Raw genomic sequence first — 14842 nt, 5'->3', positions numbered from 1 at the left:
TGTGTGAGAGAGAGAGAGAGAGAGAGAGAGAGAGAGAGAGAGAGAGAGAGAGAAAGAGAGCACGTTGTTTCTTGAAAATCACCCCTATTGAATATATGATGCCTAAATATTTTGTCACATTTACTAGGATATCTTTTTATTTTTATCTCTTTTAATATACATTAAAATTTTAGCTTGGGCTAGTCTAATTTCTTTGTTTTTGCTTTTGTTTTCATTTCAAATGGAGAAGAGTTCTTAAAGACATAATTATAGATTGTTTAGTCTATATTTTCTCTATATATTTTGCAATTTGGGGCCTTACATACAAGTCTTTAATCCTTACCCTCACAAAATATTTTACATTAACTTAGAAAATAAAGTATTCATATGACTTACTTTATATTTACATTTGCTTTACAGAAGTTTGAAACTGAATACACATGTCTACCTGAGAAGTCATCCGTAAGTGCACAAAATAATTTTACCTGTATTGAAAATGACAATCCTGGAAAACTTATTACTTTTTCTTGGTCATAAATACAAGATACAGAAATTACAATAAACTTCTTAAGATTATCAAGACAAGGACTCCAAATGCTTTAGGTACATTATTAATGGATCATTGCATCATTGCAGAGATACTATCAAGTAAAAATAAATATATTATTCCAAAAGCTAGAAATTATGTTTTAAAAGAATGCTATTATCTAATAATCATAAAAGTTACATTACAATGACCATATATATTAGTATATATTTTATGCATATTTTTCTCTTTTGGTAGAAGCATATAGAACAGTTATTAATCTGATTTTGAAATCATTTTAACATTCTAAATTCAAATAAGTGCAATCAATATTTTTAGATTATTCAAACTTTCTGTTAGCTCTACTAGTGCAATGCTATGTCGCTAGAAAGTTATTTGATACTGGGCTAATCTGCAAAAGTAAAGTTTACTTTTGTACTAGAAGTCTAGACTACCAAATAAAGTCAACAGAGGCAGAGTTCTTTAGTTCCATCTGCACTGACAGAAACCATCAGACCACTTACCAGTTAATACATTTAACTTGTTCTATAACGAGTGTTCTGGAACTGTAGTCCTGAGAACGTAATTGTTAAACTTATTGATATTTATGTCCACACTTTCTTTAAACAGATATATCTTATTTAGTGTCACACATTTGTAAGAATTATTGCTTTTATTTATTCAGTGGTGGAGTTCAGAGAACTGTCAGGAAAACTTGAAAGAGTAGAGTGCTTCCACATGTGATGAAATGTATACTCTCCATCATGAATTTGCTATAATACTGCTTATTATATAGGAAGGGCCCTCCAATAAAGAAGTAGAAAAGGTTAAGTTCCTAGATTTAAAGATCAAAATGCACTTATGATAAGCTATTGATTATTAGCTCTCATATAAACAAAATGCATTAAAACACAGTGAAATGTACTTTTAAAACTCACAATGGGAGCAACAAAGTAAAATTTAGAGTTAAAAATTTAAATACTTTTATCCTATACTACAAATATATCCTGTTACATAATTAGTATCTATTCTCACGGCACTCACCTTTTCTCTAGGATTTAGCCTCCAATCTCTTTCACACATCTCATGTGCTTACAATACATACCTTCTATATATTCTATATGTTCTCACCTGTATAACCTGCAACATAAATATTCCCAGACCTGCAATTTCTTGTGTTACACTTTTGTAAACCTACCTCCAGACCCAGTGAGATGTCTATGTTCAAGACCTTTATTAACATTATTTATGTTTGCAAGTGCTAAAATGAGTGCTCCTGGCCTTATTCCATGTGTTGCCAACAGTGCACAAATCAGATATCAGACATGACTGTCTGATCCACAAGTGAGTAGCATTAGCTTTTCTAAGAACAATGTACGAGAGCCTACACAAACCTGTAGCTTAAAGGAAAAACGAACACGGAATCTGGAAAGGTTGGGGCCCAAGCCATCATGATGCCATGGGTTAGCCAACTCCGAAGGCACATCTGGTAAGCAATTGTAGTCCATGAACCCTGTAAAATTGTAAACGTGGTCTGCTGAGCATAAGGGCTCTTTATATCTGGCATTATATTGACCAGGCTTTTGCTTTTCCCTCCAGTGAGGCCCTTCACCCTGATCTGTAAACACAGAAGGAAGTCAGAGGCCTGCTCTTGCATGCAGGCGGTCGACAGCTCACCCTGAACTTGCTTTAGCTGGAGCACACTCAGGCGTCATGGTCAGTGGATATCTTGGAGCTTCAAAGGTGAGTCCACTGCTCAAAGGGAGACATTTCGATGACCCAGGATTCCTGGCAGATTTTATTTCAGTTGCTGGAAGGTTCTCAAAAAAGCTCAAAAGCCCTCCAGCTGCCTGGAGTCTGTAAAATGCATGCAGTGGGTCTCCCAGACAAAGCTTTAGAAAGCTGCTAGCACCACAGATCCAACCCAGCCTCTGCATCTTGATTTCACTAGAACAGATGTTATCTGCAAGCAATTAACATACTTGTCATCGCCAGTGAAATAGATACAGAATTCTTCAGGATTTTTTTTTGTTTGTTTGTTTTTTGGGTTTTTTGTTTGTTTTTGACTAATGCACTCTAAAGAAAAGCATTTGTGCATAAAACAAAGTGTTCACATTAATATTAAAACAATATTTATTGAATAAAGTTGTTTGTGTCATTTTTCTGAGCTGCTTTTCAATTAAGGAAAAAACATCATAATAATTTTTAGGAAGGTGCTAGAGAATAAGAGTTAGCAATATAAATGTTTCTGACAGCTGCCTTCTTCATTAAAGAAGAGTCTATTTGTTATTATTTTGTATCTTCCTCTAATAATTAGTAAAACTTTCTATTAACCATAAATTATATCTAAATTTTAAATAATTTATCTTATAAGTTTCTAAGGGCAGTAATGGAATTTGATTAAAAATATTAATAAATGTCAAAAGGTAAATTGTTGATCAAATTCTGACCCTTAAGAAAAATACAGTTAAAAAGTTTGGTAAGTTTTAATGTGTAAATATCCTAGGCCTTAACTACAAAAGCAAAATAAAGTTTTTAAGCTTACCAATTATTCTAAAAAATCCCAAAGGTATAATAACTTTACATCAATAACTATCCTTTAGATAAAAAGTCAGTTTCTTAAAGGTTAAGTCAGTAACGATAGAGCTTTCACAATGTGAAATTAACAGTTTTTCTTTCGCATTCATATTCTTTCAGTTTCTTTACTTGGTGATTACTGTAATCCCCAACATCTAGCATCTTAACCTCTGATCACATATATTTCTATAAAGGTTAAATACATTTTTAATGCATTCTTTTTTAATTAAAAATTGTTGGAATTTAAGGCAATGCTTTTATTCTACTTACAATTTAGTTGATCTAAAAATATAAGCTTAAGTTATGAAAATAAATGATATGAATGGCATAATCATTCTGACAGCATGTACATATATAATTCAATGTAAAAAGTTTACTTTTTTAGGTGACAGACAAGTATGGAGCAATAAGGAACAAATAGATTTTTCTTATAAGTCTATAATCAATTAACTGGGGAACCTGAAAAATGAGTTCACATTTTTTCCTGAAAAATGATGGCCTTCTTAATTGATTTATTGTGAGTAATAAAATAGTTTATAATCTGTAAGAAAATACTCATAAATTAAGGCACATTATGAAATATAAATGGAATTTTTATTGTAGAATACTTCATGTGATAAACATTCAATAAATATTTGATGGATCATTTTATCAACTTTAGCCACAAGTCCCTATTATTTTTGTGTTACTGTCTTATAGGAAATGTTTAATCATATAACTTTTAAAGTAGTTATTAATTCTTTTTATACTAAATGTTATTGAACTCCTAATTTATCATACTAATACCCAATATGCTCACACTTCCCCCAACCTCTACTTTTGGTTGTAATATGTGATTTCTGTATTCATTAGGTATTTTATGCCTAACACAAGACTACTTTACATTTTAAAACATTTTACTTCAAGTTATTTTATAGTGGATGTTTCCTTTTGTTATGTCAGAATCTTCTTTATATTTTTTATTTATATTTCTTCCTAGTTTTAATACCACTTAATATTCTGATTGTTTACTAAATTAGTAAAATTAGTAAACAGTAAACACTCTTTACTAATATTAACAATTTTAGTAAAGTAAAAAATATTTAAAATCATAAAGTATATTTTATAAGTTAATGTTTGTTCCAAATGAGGGCACTATCCTCATACCTTCTTTGACCAATCTTTAAGCAAATAAGGCAAAATTTAGTGGGTTCTTTACTTATTTGTATTTTCATTTTGCAATATAACCAGTTAAAACTATTTTTCTTGAGTTCATTGCAATTAGAACGTTTGGTCATCTTTGAAAATTTACACTTTTTGAATTCATTATCTTGTTTTATTGAATCACCAAGATACAAAGCTTTCATGTTTGAGTTTCAATCATACAATGATAGAACATTCAACCCGCTATCAGTGTGCATTTTCTACCACCAATACCCCTCCCGCCACTTCCACTCCACCCCACTCCCTGTCTCTATGACAGACAATTTCCTTCTTACTCTTTCTCTACTTTTGGGCATTATGGTTTGCAATACAGATACTGAGAGACCATTACGTTTGGTCCTTCATCTATTTTCAGCACACATCTCCCCTCCTTAACGATCCCTCCAACCATCATTAACTTAGTGATCCCATCTTTATCCCAGTTGTCTTCTCCCCCAGCTCATGCATGAGACAGGTTTCTGACAATGGAGCAATCCTCCTGGATCTTGTCTCTACTGTCCTTGGGTGTTAGTCTCATATTATGTTATTTTATATTCCACAAATGAGTACAGTCATTTTAAATATGTCCCTCACTTTCTGACTCATTTCACTTAGCATGATACATTTTTAAAGTAAATATTTGCTTTAAAATTTCTACATGTAAAAGTTTCTCTCTAAGCATATTGGATACAATGAAGAGTACTGTCACTGTCCACTGTCCTGTTAATTGATTTGCTCGAGCGGGCCCAGAAACGTCTCCATTGTGAGACTTCTTGTTACTGTTTTTGGCATATTGAATACTCTCGGTAGCTTGCCAGGGTCTCTAAGAGGGGCGGAGGAATCGAACCTGGCCCGGCCAGGCTGGCTGTGCTCAAGGCAAATGCCCTATCGCTGTAAGTCAGGATAAATGTTCCTTACTGTTGAAGACTAATTTTACTGGGTAAAACAGGTACACATAAAATAAACTAATTTTCAGATGAAATAATTCCATATAGAATGATCAACTGGTATTATAATGGAGACAAGCAGATGTAGAAAAGAATTTCATAAGGAATTTAAAAATGATGATGTTGATTGACATGTAAAGGCTGAGAGAAGGTAAATAAACTGAGTCAGGCATGAACTGAGATTCAAAATTCATAGGCAAACAATAGTTTGTCCTATTTTTTTGGTTTTTTTAGAGTTCATTATGGATGGAGAACAAAGATAAGAAAGAAAAAGTCATGGGATAACAAAGAAATGTAACAGCAATATGTTTGGTCATAATTTTTGTTGTGTGTATCTATCTATTGCTGGATATAATGCACAGATTATTTTACTTGATCCTCACAGTGTGATAAAATTTTACTATCACAATTCATCACTTAAATCACTTAACTTCCCGTTAGTCGTCGATTTGCTCGAGCGGGCGCCAGTAACGTCTCCATTTGTCCCTGTCGCGTGCTAGTGTAGCCCAATGGCATCTGTTCGCTCCAGGAACATGAAGGGCCTCAAACCGATCGTTCATGATCTTGACAAAGAAGTCTGACCATCTGGTAGGTGGGCGGCCATGCGGTCTTTTGACATCCTGTGAAATCCAGTCGGTAACAGCTCTAGTCCAGCGGTCGTCTTTAAATCCCATTATGTGACCAGCCCATCTGATTTTCGACACCTTGGCATATGAGACAGCGTCCCTGATTCTTGATCGTCGACGGATGTCAGAACTTCGGATTCTCTCTCTCATTTGAGTGAAACGTGATATTCCAAGCATAGCTCTTTCTATTCTTCTTTGGGAGACCTGAATAGCATTCTCATCTTGTTTGCGTAGGGCCCAGGTCTCTGAGGCATATGTTAATGCAGGAAGAACAGTGGAATCAAAGAGATGTGCCCGGAGCCGGAGGTTCTTTGTCCTCTTAGCTATTTCTTCGACGTTCTTGAAGGCGTTCCAAGCCGCTCTCTTCCTCCTGCGCAGCTCGGGTGCCAGGTCATTTGTCATGTTGACCTCTCGACCTAGGTACACATAGCTGTTGCATTCGGAGATGGTCGTTCCATTGAGAGCGAATGGGGCATCAGGAAAAAGGCTGTTTCTCATAAACATTGTCTTCGTAAGATTCAGCTGTAGTCCTACCTTTCCACACTCACGGTCAAAGTCGGCCAGCATTTGTGCCGCTTAGCTGATGTTTGGTGTTATTAAAACAATGTCATCAGCAAAGCGGAGGTGGTGTAGTTGCCGACCATCTATCTTCACTCCTATTCCTTCCAATTCCAGTCGTCGCATGATGTTCTCGAGGGTGGCACTGAAGAGTTTTGGTGAAATGGTATCACCCTGCCGCACCCCTCTCTTGACATCAACGATCACTTCTTTGTAGAATGGTGAGATCCTGGTAGTGAATCCGCAATACAGTTCACGGAGGATCCTGATGTATTGGGCTTGAATGCCCTGATTGGCTAGGGCTTCAATGACCGCTTCCGTCTCAACAGAATCAAAGGCCTTCTTTAAATCAATGAACGTTAAACAGAGCAGCATCTTGAACTCTCGAGAAACCTCAATGAGCTTGGTTATCGTGCGGATATGGTCGATGGTGCTGAATCCTTTGCGGAATCCGGCTTGCTCACATGGTTGTCCTTCATTTAGTGTTCTGCCAATCCTATTTAGGATGACTCGAGCGAACAACTTGTAGATGACAGACAATAGGCAGATCGGGCGATAGTTTCCAATGTCATGAATGTCTCCCTTCTTGAATAGTAGTACGGTCCTGCTGGATTTCCATTGGGACGGAACCTTGCATTCAGACAGGTAGCGAGTGAAGAGCCGAGCCAGTGTATTGATGAGTACTGATGGCAGGTTCTTCAGGTGTTCAGGTCTGACCTTGTCTGGGCCGGGTGCTGTTTGTTTCTTTAACGACGAAATGGCGTGTCGGATTTCGGAAGGGAGAACGTTGGGAACGACATATCCATCCTGTGGAATTTGGTATGTCGGCAAGTGGACATGGCTATCGAAGAGATTTGAGTAGAAGTCATGGATAATCTTCTCCATTGCCATTCTGGAGGATGTGATGGATCCATCAGGACGTCGGAGGGCAGTCATCTTGTTCTTATAGTTGGGGAAGGACAGGCGGGCGTTAAGAATACTTTTCCTGGCTTCTGCCGCATCTACCAGTACTTCTGCTCTTCTCTCTTTGAGGTCTTCCTTGATCGCATCTCTGCACTGCTTTGCGAGCTCGGACTTTAGTTTGCCGTTGCCTGAGGCATGCGCCAAACCACGCTGGCGAATTAGTTCAAGAGTTTTCGAAGATAGGCGATTTTTTGTGGCTATCTCTCTCTTGGTGTTCCTCGCACATTCATGGAGGTGCTGAACCAGTCGATCGTATTCCTCGTCAATGTTGTCAACAATGGCATCTTCCCATGTTGCCGCAATAGTACCAAAGAGTTCCCAGTTGGTGGAACTTAATAACAAATAGTACCAAAGAGTTCCCAGTTAGATAGGAACTTAATAACAAATTCAATGATATAATAAATTAGACTTTTTAATAAAATGAAAAATCCTTAAAAAAATTCTAAATAAGGCAATATGACTTATTTATGTTGTTAAAATAAAGCTTTACTTCAAATGAATTGTGAAGATTATTTTAATTTAATTTTCTCTCTTCCCTTTATATTTGGTTTACTTTATGTCTGCTAAATTCTGAGTTCTTGAGAACATATCTGTTGCATCCATAAATTTATATTCTGTACTTGTCAAGATATATTGTATATTGTGGGTATTCAGAATTAAATAAATGGTTGTACTTAATGCTTAATTATTTCTATTTATTTTCTTCTTTTGGTTTTCATATCTTAACCAGTATAGGCTTTTTTTTCCTTGAGTTTCATAGTTTGCTGAGGTTTTTTTTACAATTTTTCTAAGATTGTGAATATATACAATAATAAGTGTTAGGAACCTTAGCAGGTTCCCTTTTTTGCCAAAATACAATGACTGTGATGAATTTCACAGTGACTACATCGAGGACAGACATCCAAACTACTATGAGAAGAGCAAAAACAGACATTCCCAGCATAAAAGCAGTAAGAATCATCAAGTCCAAATCAGGACCAACACAGAACAACAAGCAAAAAAAGGATCTCTTTTCTGGTTATTACAAAGTCCCATTCCATGCAAAGACCTTTCTCTTTCAACTTTGTTCATTAGTTTGTGTGTTTAGGTGTTCTGCTTGCCACTGAGTCAATAATTCTTAAGTAATAATAGTTTATATAATTGCTTTTATAAAATTCAGTATTAAGTGATGATATGATTACCTGTTGGAGTAAAATTTATACATTATAATTCAATTATCTGTGTAGATTAAAATCATGAACTTTGAAAAAATAATATAGAAAAGATTCAAGAACTTTTCTAGTTTCTGGCTTCACGTAAGTTTCGGAAACTTTGTTGCCTCGTTTTAGTTGTAAACAAAAAACAATATTGGTTCTAGCAGTTGCTCAGTATTAATCTAAATGGGCTAAATTTTGCTAATAAAACAAAGTAAGCCCAAATCTCAGTAGGTTATCTTCTACAGGAGTCTGGTTTATATAGTATCCCTTGTTACGAGCAGTTTATATATTTTGTAGCCGCATATTCTGAAACTCATGACATCTTTATGATGAAGAGAAAGGAGAAGCATCAGAGGGATTTTTTGTTCCTTCACCTGTAAGTGATACGAAGATCTTCCATTCTCATTTCATTAGCCAAGTACGATCATGTGACATTAATGAAGTAGAAGGGGACTAAGAAATATAAGCAGGCAGATGGGATTTGGTTGAGTATCATATATTCTACAATGATCCTTAAACAAACCATGTTCAGAGGTATGTTTAAGGAGATGCTTAGTTGATAGAGAGGAATCATATTACTCTTTTCAACTCTAAGTTTCTCTTCTGTTTTTCTTTAGAGTCAGGGTACACTGATTATTATACGGTTGCTGGAAGCACCAGATGTATTTCCATAGTTCCCCTTCATGTACAATATTAAATAAACAGATGCCAGTTCTAATTAAGAATTTTCATTTCTCCCTATCTAATATAAAATGTATCACTTACAAATCAGAGATTTTTTTCTGTTTATGTTTCTCATGGTTCTTATAGCAAGGTTCTTAAGTAGTCTTAGAGCTGTTGCTCGTGCCAAGTGTACTGTTCATATGTTGATTGATTTGAAACACAACTTCAAGAAATTTGAAGGCATCTTCCAATTTTTAAATAAGATGCAGTTGTGCTTTAGTTCTTAAATGATATATTGTGCTGGCACAGTACAGATATAGTGTCATCATTATTGTAATATTGAAGGTTCAGGAAAGTGTTCAATTATGTTTTCACTTATTCTGAGAAATTGTATTACATCAATAAATTTACCAATAAAAACAATATGGTTCAAATATATTTGAAAGTATCCTTCAAATATGGTTCTAGAGTTTAAACTAAATATCATTGTAAAATGTTCTTGGAGATGTTAGAAAGCCATCTGTAGTCTTTTTTGTCAAAAGTGTAATTCTACCAGTTGGAAGGTTAAACCAGAAAATGTCTGGATTTTCATGGTGGATATTATTCATTATTCTTTTGTTTTAGGGCCTGATGCATTAATTAAATGTTTTCTTTCTGCTTCTTAAGGCTTAGAGGACTTTGTACAGTCCTCATCCCTGAATCTTTCTGAAAAGAAAGTGTGAAAACACATAAGCATGATTTTTTTTAGTTAATCTGGTAGATAAGACATTTGAGCTTGCCAATACAGTAGACCAAAATTCTGACAGTTTCCAACCATCTGCAGATAGAAACCATACTGATTATGACAAACATATTCTTTAGTATTGGAATAGTTTTCTACTAAAAAAAATAAGATTTACAAGGACAAAGGAACACAGGGCAATAAAAACTAAGATGACAGTGAAGACATATCAGTGACAAATAATACTATATTCAAATATGATGATTCAGTCTTTAAAATTTATCTATATTCCCAGAGTTAATACATGTAGTTAATGTGATTATGATAAAAATCTCTGCTGGCATAAATTCTTTTAAATAATTTTATATGTAAATTTTAAAGCTTATGAGAAAGTTTAAGGACTTCAGAACAGTCATGATATATCTGAAAAAAGATGAATCTACTGTTTAATCAGACACATTGTGAACTGGGTTTTTATAAATGACTGCTGATGTAGTAAAAATAAACTCAATATTATATGGAGAAGAATATGTGTCAGAGTCAATTTTTTTCAAATAAGAGAAAAGATGAGGGATTATGAAATACTTCAGCTATAATAGCTGATTGTTCATGTAGATATAAATTAGAAACCTGTTGTGAATTGTGTGAGCACATTACACAAATAACAATTTCTGTTTGCTTGTTTTGTTTTTTGAGCCACGCCCAGTTATTCTCAGGGTTTACTCCTGCATCTACACTCAGGGATTACTCTTGGCAGGCTCTTAGGCAGGCTCTGAGAACCATAGGGGTGACAGAATCTAACCTGGGTTGGCTGCATTCATGACATTTGCTGTACCCAATGTACTCTCTCTCCAGCCCCTACAAATAACAATTTATAATTAATTAAAAATCTTTTTGAATTTTTAAGAAAAAATTGGAAATTATCTTTATAACATAATGTTAGGGTAACATTTTCTAAGCAAAATCGAACATGTGCTAACTTTGGATTGCACAAATTAAAAAGGTTTTACACTCTTTAAAGGAAAATAAACTCAGGCTAAAATAAAAAGACATCACTCCGAGTGGTAAAAATGACTTCCAAATGTACGTGGAATAAATGGCTAATATCTAATGGCTAGCAATACTCTAGCAATACTAACAATACTCAACAATAAAACAATGAAGTTTGCACATTTTAGACTTTTCTAGTCACTTTTCTTTAGTTGGTATTTACCTTATTTCTACATCTTGGCTATTGTAAATAGTGCCACAATGAACATGGGCGTGCATCAATCTCTGTGAACCAGTATTTTTGCATTCTTGAGATTGATACTAAGGAGTGAAATTACTGGGTCTCAGGTAGTTCTGGTTAAAAGTTTTTAAGTAATATCCATTTTGTTTTACATAGGAGAAGAACCAGTTGATGTTCTCACTAACAAAACCACCCTGAATGCGCCTGATCTCGTCTGATCTCGGAAGCTAAGCAGGGTCGGGCCTGGTTAGTACTTGGATGGGAGACCGCCTGGGAATACCGGGTGCTATAGGAGCTGGAGCGATAGCACAGCGGTAGGGCGTTTGCCTTGCACGCAGCCAACATTGCCGACCCGAGTTTGATTCCTCTGCCCCTCTCGGAGAGCCTGGCAAGCTACCGAGAGTATCTCGCCCGCACGGCAGAGCCTGGCAAGCTCCCCGTGACGTATTCGATATGCCAAACACAGTAACAACAAAGTCTCCAATGGAGATGTTACTGGGCCCGCTCGAGCAAATCGATGATCAACGGGAGGGCCTTTTTTTTTTTTTCTCCAAATACTCAACAGCACTTCTGTCTGGGCTTCTTAATAGAGACCATCTTAGTACCTGCTGAGGTTATATCTTACTATAGTTTTTATTTGCATTCTTCTGATAAAAGAGATGGTAATTTATTTTCATGTATCTGTATCTCATGCGTTCGTTGAAGAAGTGTTTCTTCTGTTCTCTTCCCAGATTTAATGATGATTTTGGTGTTGTTGAGTGTTATGATATCTTTACATGTTAATATATTAGCCCTTTGTCAAGTATATGACATGTAAAAACTTTCTTCTATTCATTAGGTTGCCTTTTATTTTGATGACCATTTCACAGAGAAGAAGTCTTTTATTTTATTTTTATTTTTTGGCTTTTTGGTCACACCTGGCAATGCACAAGGGTTACTCCTGGCTCTGTACTCAGGAATTACTCCTGGCAGTGCTTGGGGCACCATATGGGATGCTGGGAATCAAACCCAGGTCAACTGTGTACAAGGCAAACAACCGACCCGCTGTGCTATCACTCCAGTCCCAGAGCAGAAGTTTTTACTTTGATGTATTAACATTTATCTCTGCCTTGGCATTTCTCCAGGGAGAAGCAGAAATATATATAATATATGAGTTTATATAACATACTTCAAAATTTGTAAGTTCATTTTTTCTAAAATATCTCATTTATTTCATATAATAGGTTTTTGTTGTTTTTGTGGTTGTTGTTGTTGTTTTTGGTGGTCAAACTTCCAACCTGGGATCATTTCCAGAAATTTCTTGGCTACTCGAGACTATGTTTAATGCAAAGACTTAAGGATGTGATGTTGTGTGGGTCCTGAGCTGCAGGGACTATAAGAGTCACCTTAGGATCATGTTCTTGACGATGTTCTTGATCTTCAAGAGATATATTCAGCAGAGTTCAGAAGGTTCTTAATTCCATGGATTGAAAGGATTGAACCTAGGTTTTATGGCCTTGCTTGTACCCTAACCCCTGCACAAATTTTCTAGCCCCTAAAAAGATACATTTTTAAACTATGTAAAATAGCCAATTGTGTACTTTTACTAGAACTTGTAAATATTTAATATAAATTTTAAAACTTCCCATTAAAGAATAGAGTACAAAATTCCAGTTATAATATTTAGTAATATATTAGATTTTCTTCTTATCTCTGTCACAGATGTCTTGCTAAATTTATTCTTAGTGTGTTACATATTATCTATTATTTGTAACAACTTCTTTCATCTTCTCTTTTGCAAATGAAAATTTTTCTGTATATGAAAACCATTGATTTTTTATAATAATGTCATGCTAGACAAATTAGTAAATTTTATCATGTTTATGGTTGTCTGTTGTTGAATTTTTAGTTATATAGTTGTTATATATTTCTATAAATATTTAAATGTGTTTAATGATATAATACATATTAATAACATGGAACATAATATTATTTTATCTTCCACAATCCTGCAATCCCGGGTTCTCTTAGAAGGCAAGGCTTGGGGCTGGAGCAATAGCACAACAGATAGGGAGCTTACCTTGCATGCGACCAACCAGGATTTGATCCCAAGCAACCCATATGGTCCCCCAAGTAACACCAGGGGTAATTCCTGAGTGCAGAGCCAGAAGTAACCCCTGTGCATTGCCGGGTATGACTCAAAAAGAAAAAAAAGAAAAAAAAAGAGAAGATGACAAGGACTGCGTTTCAATAAAATTTAGTGATAGAGGATTTAACATTTGAAAAAAAACATATTTAATGTAATATAATTTAATGCTTGCTTTTAGACTTAGAAATTTTCCATATTTTAATTTTCTAAACGCATTTACTTGAACATTATTAGTTAATGCTTATGTTGGTGAATGCTTCTTGTACTGCTCCTGAAACTTCCTGAAGTGAAAGAGCTGTTCTGTCTCTGTTATGTAAAATTTGGTAGACATCAGTACACCTGACTATTGAGTTGTTAAAATGAAGGAAGCTAAATATCTAATATTACTTACTTTTAACTTAATAAAATAACTAAATGTGCTAGTGGTACTAGATAAGACAGGCCATTTTCTTTCTTTCTCTCTTTCTCTCTTTCTCTCTTTCTTTCTTTCTTTCTTTCTTTCTTTCTTTCTTTCTTTCTTTCTTTCTTCCTTCCTTCCTTTCTTCCTTCCTTCCTTCCTTTCCCTCCCTCCCTCCCTCCCTCCCTCCCTCCCTCCCTCCCTCCCTCCCTCCCTCCCTCCTTCCCTCCCTCCTTCCCTCCCTCCCTCCCTCCCTCCTTCCTTCCTTCCTTCCTTCCTTCCTTCCTTCCTTCCTTCCTTCCTTCCTTCCTTCCTCTCTTCCTCTCTCTCATTCTCTCTTCTCTTATTTTCAGCTTTTGTGCCACACCAATATTGCTCAGGGCAAGATTGCTCTGGCCCTAATTTTCTAATTTTGACACTAGATATGATAATGTATTGTGCAGTCTAATGCATTCACTGATTTTTCCCAATCTATTCCATTTTTTCTTTCAAATTACCTGTGTATGATTTTTGCTATTTTTATATTTTATTTAATAAATTCTTTACATTTCTATTTTTATTTTTAAAATCTGTCCATGACCATTTTGCTACTATATATTTTGTATTTTTAAATGTTATATTTCATTAGTTATAATTTTATGCAACCACTTCGATGATTTTTTGAAAAGAAATGATCTTTCTTATGTCTATAGTTAATTGAATTTTGATTTGTGAACAAACATGATATTATTATTTTCTTCAAACACCTGCTTCATTAAATACATGATATAATCTGATATCATCTAGTTTAAACCTAACTAGAAGAGAGGTTTTATCATTTTAAAAATAATGGTGATGTATTATTTAGAGGTAAGAATAAAATGATCACAAAATATTATAGAGAATTTGGTGTTTCTAAATTTAGTCTAAGTTAGGGAAAGAGGAGAAGTATTCAAATGGGGAGAATAAAAAGTCTCATGATGGAGAATAAGAAGTCTCATGATGGAGATGTTACTGGGCCTGCTCGAGCAAATCGATGAACAACGGGAGGACCGTTACCGTGACCATTAAGAAGTTGAAAAGAAAGTGACAAAAAAGAAGAAAAGGTAGGAATTAAATCTCTATAGGGTGGGGGTGAAAGTACAGTGGGAAGGACATTTGCTTTGCAA

At 35.1% G+C, this 14842-nt stretch overlaps 1 pseudogene; it reads left to right on the top strand.

Moving 5' to 3' along the window:
• Positions 1 to 11345: 11345 nt before the first annotated feature.
• Positions 11346 to 11464, top strand: LOC130034881 (uncharacterized; annotated as a pseudogene).
• Positions 11465 to 14842: the final 3378 nt, after the last annotated feature.

The sequence above is a fragment of the Sorex fumeus genome, unplaced genomic scaffold (assembly GCF_029834395.1).
Source record: "Sorex fumeus unplaced genomic scaffold, SorFum_2.1 ptg000061l, whole genome shotgun sequence".
NCBI classification, from domain to species: Eukaryota; Metazoa; Chordata; class Mammalia; order Eulipotyphla; family Soricidae; genus Sorex; species Sorex fumeus.
Note: the sequence above shows the minus strand (reverse complement) of the source record. Positions and strands in the feature narration are given on the sequence as shown.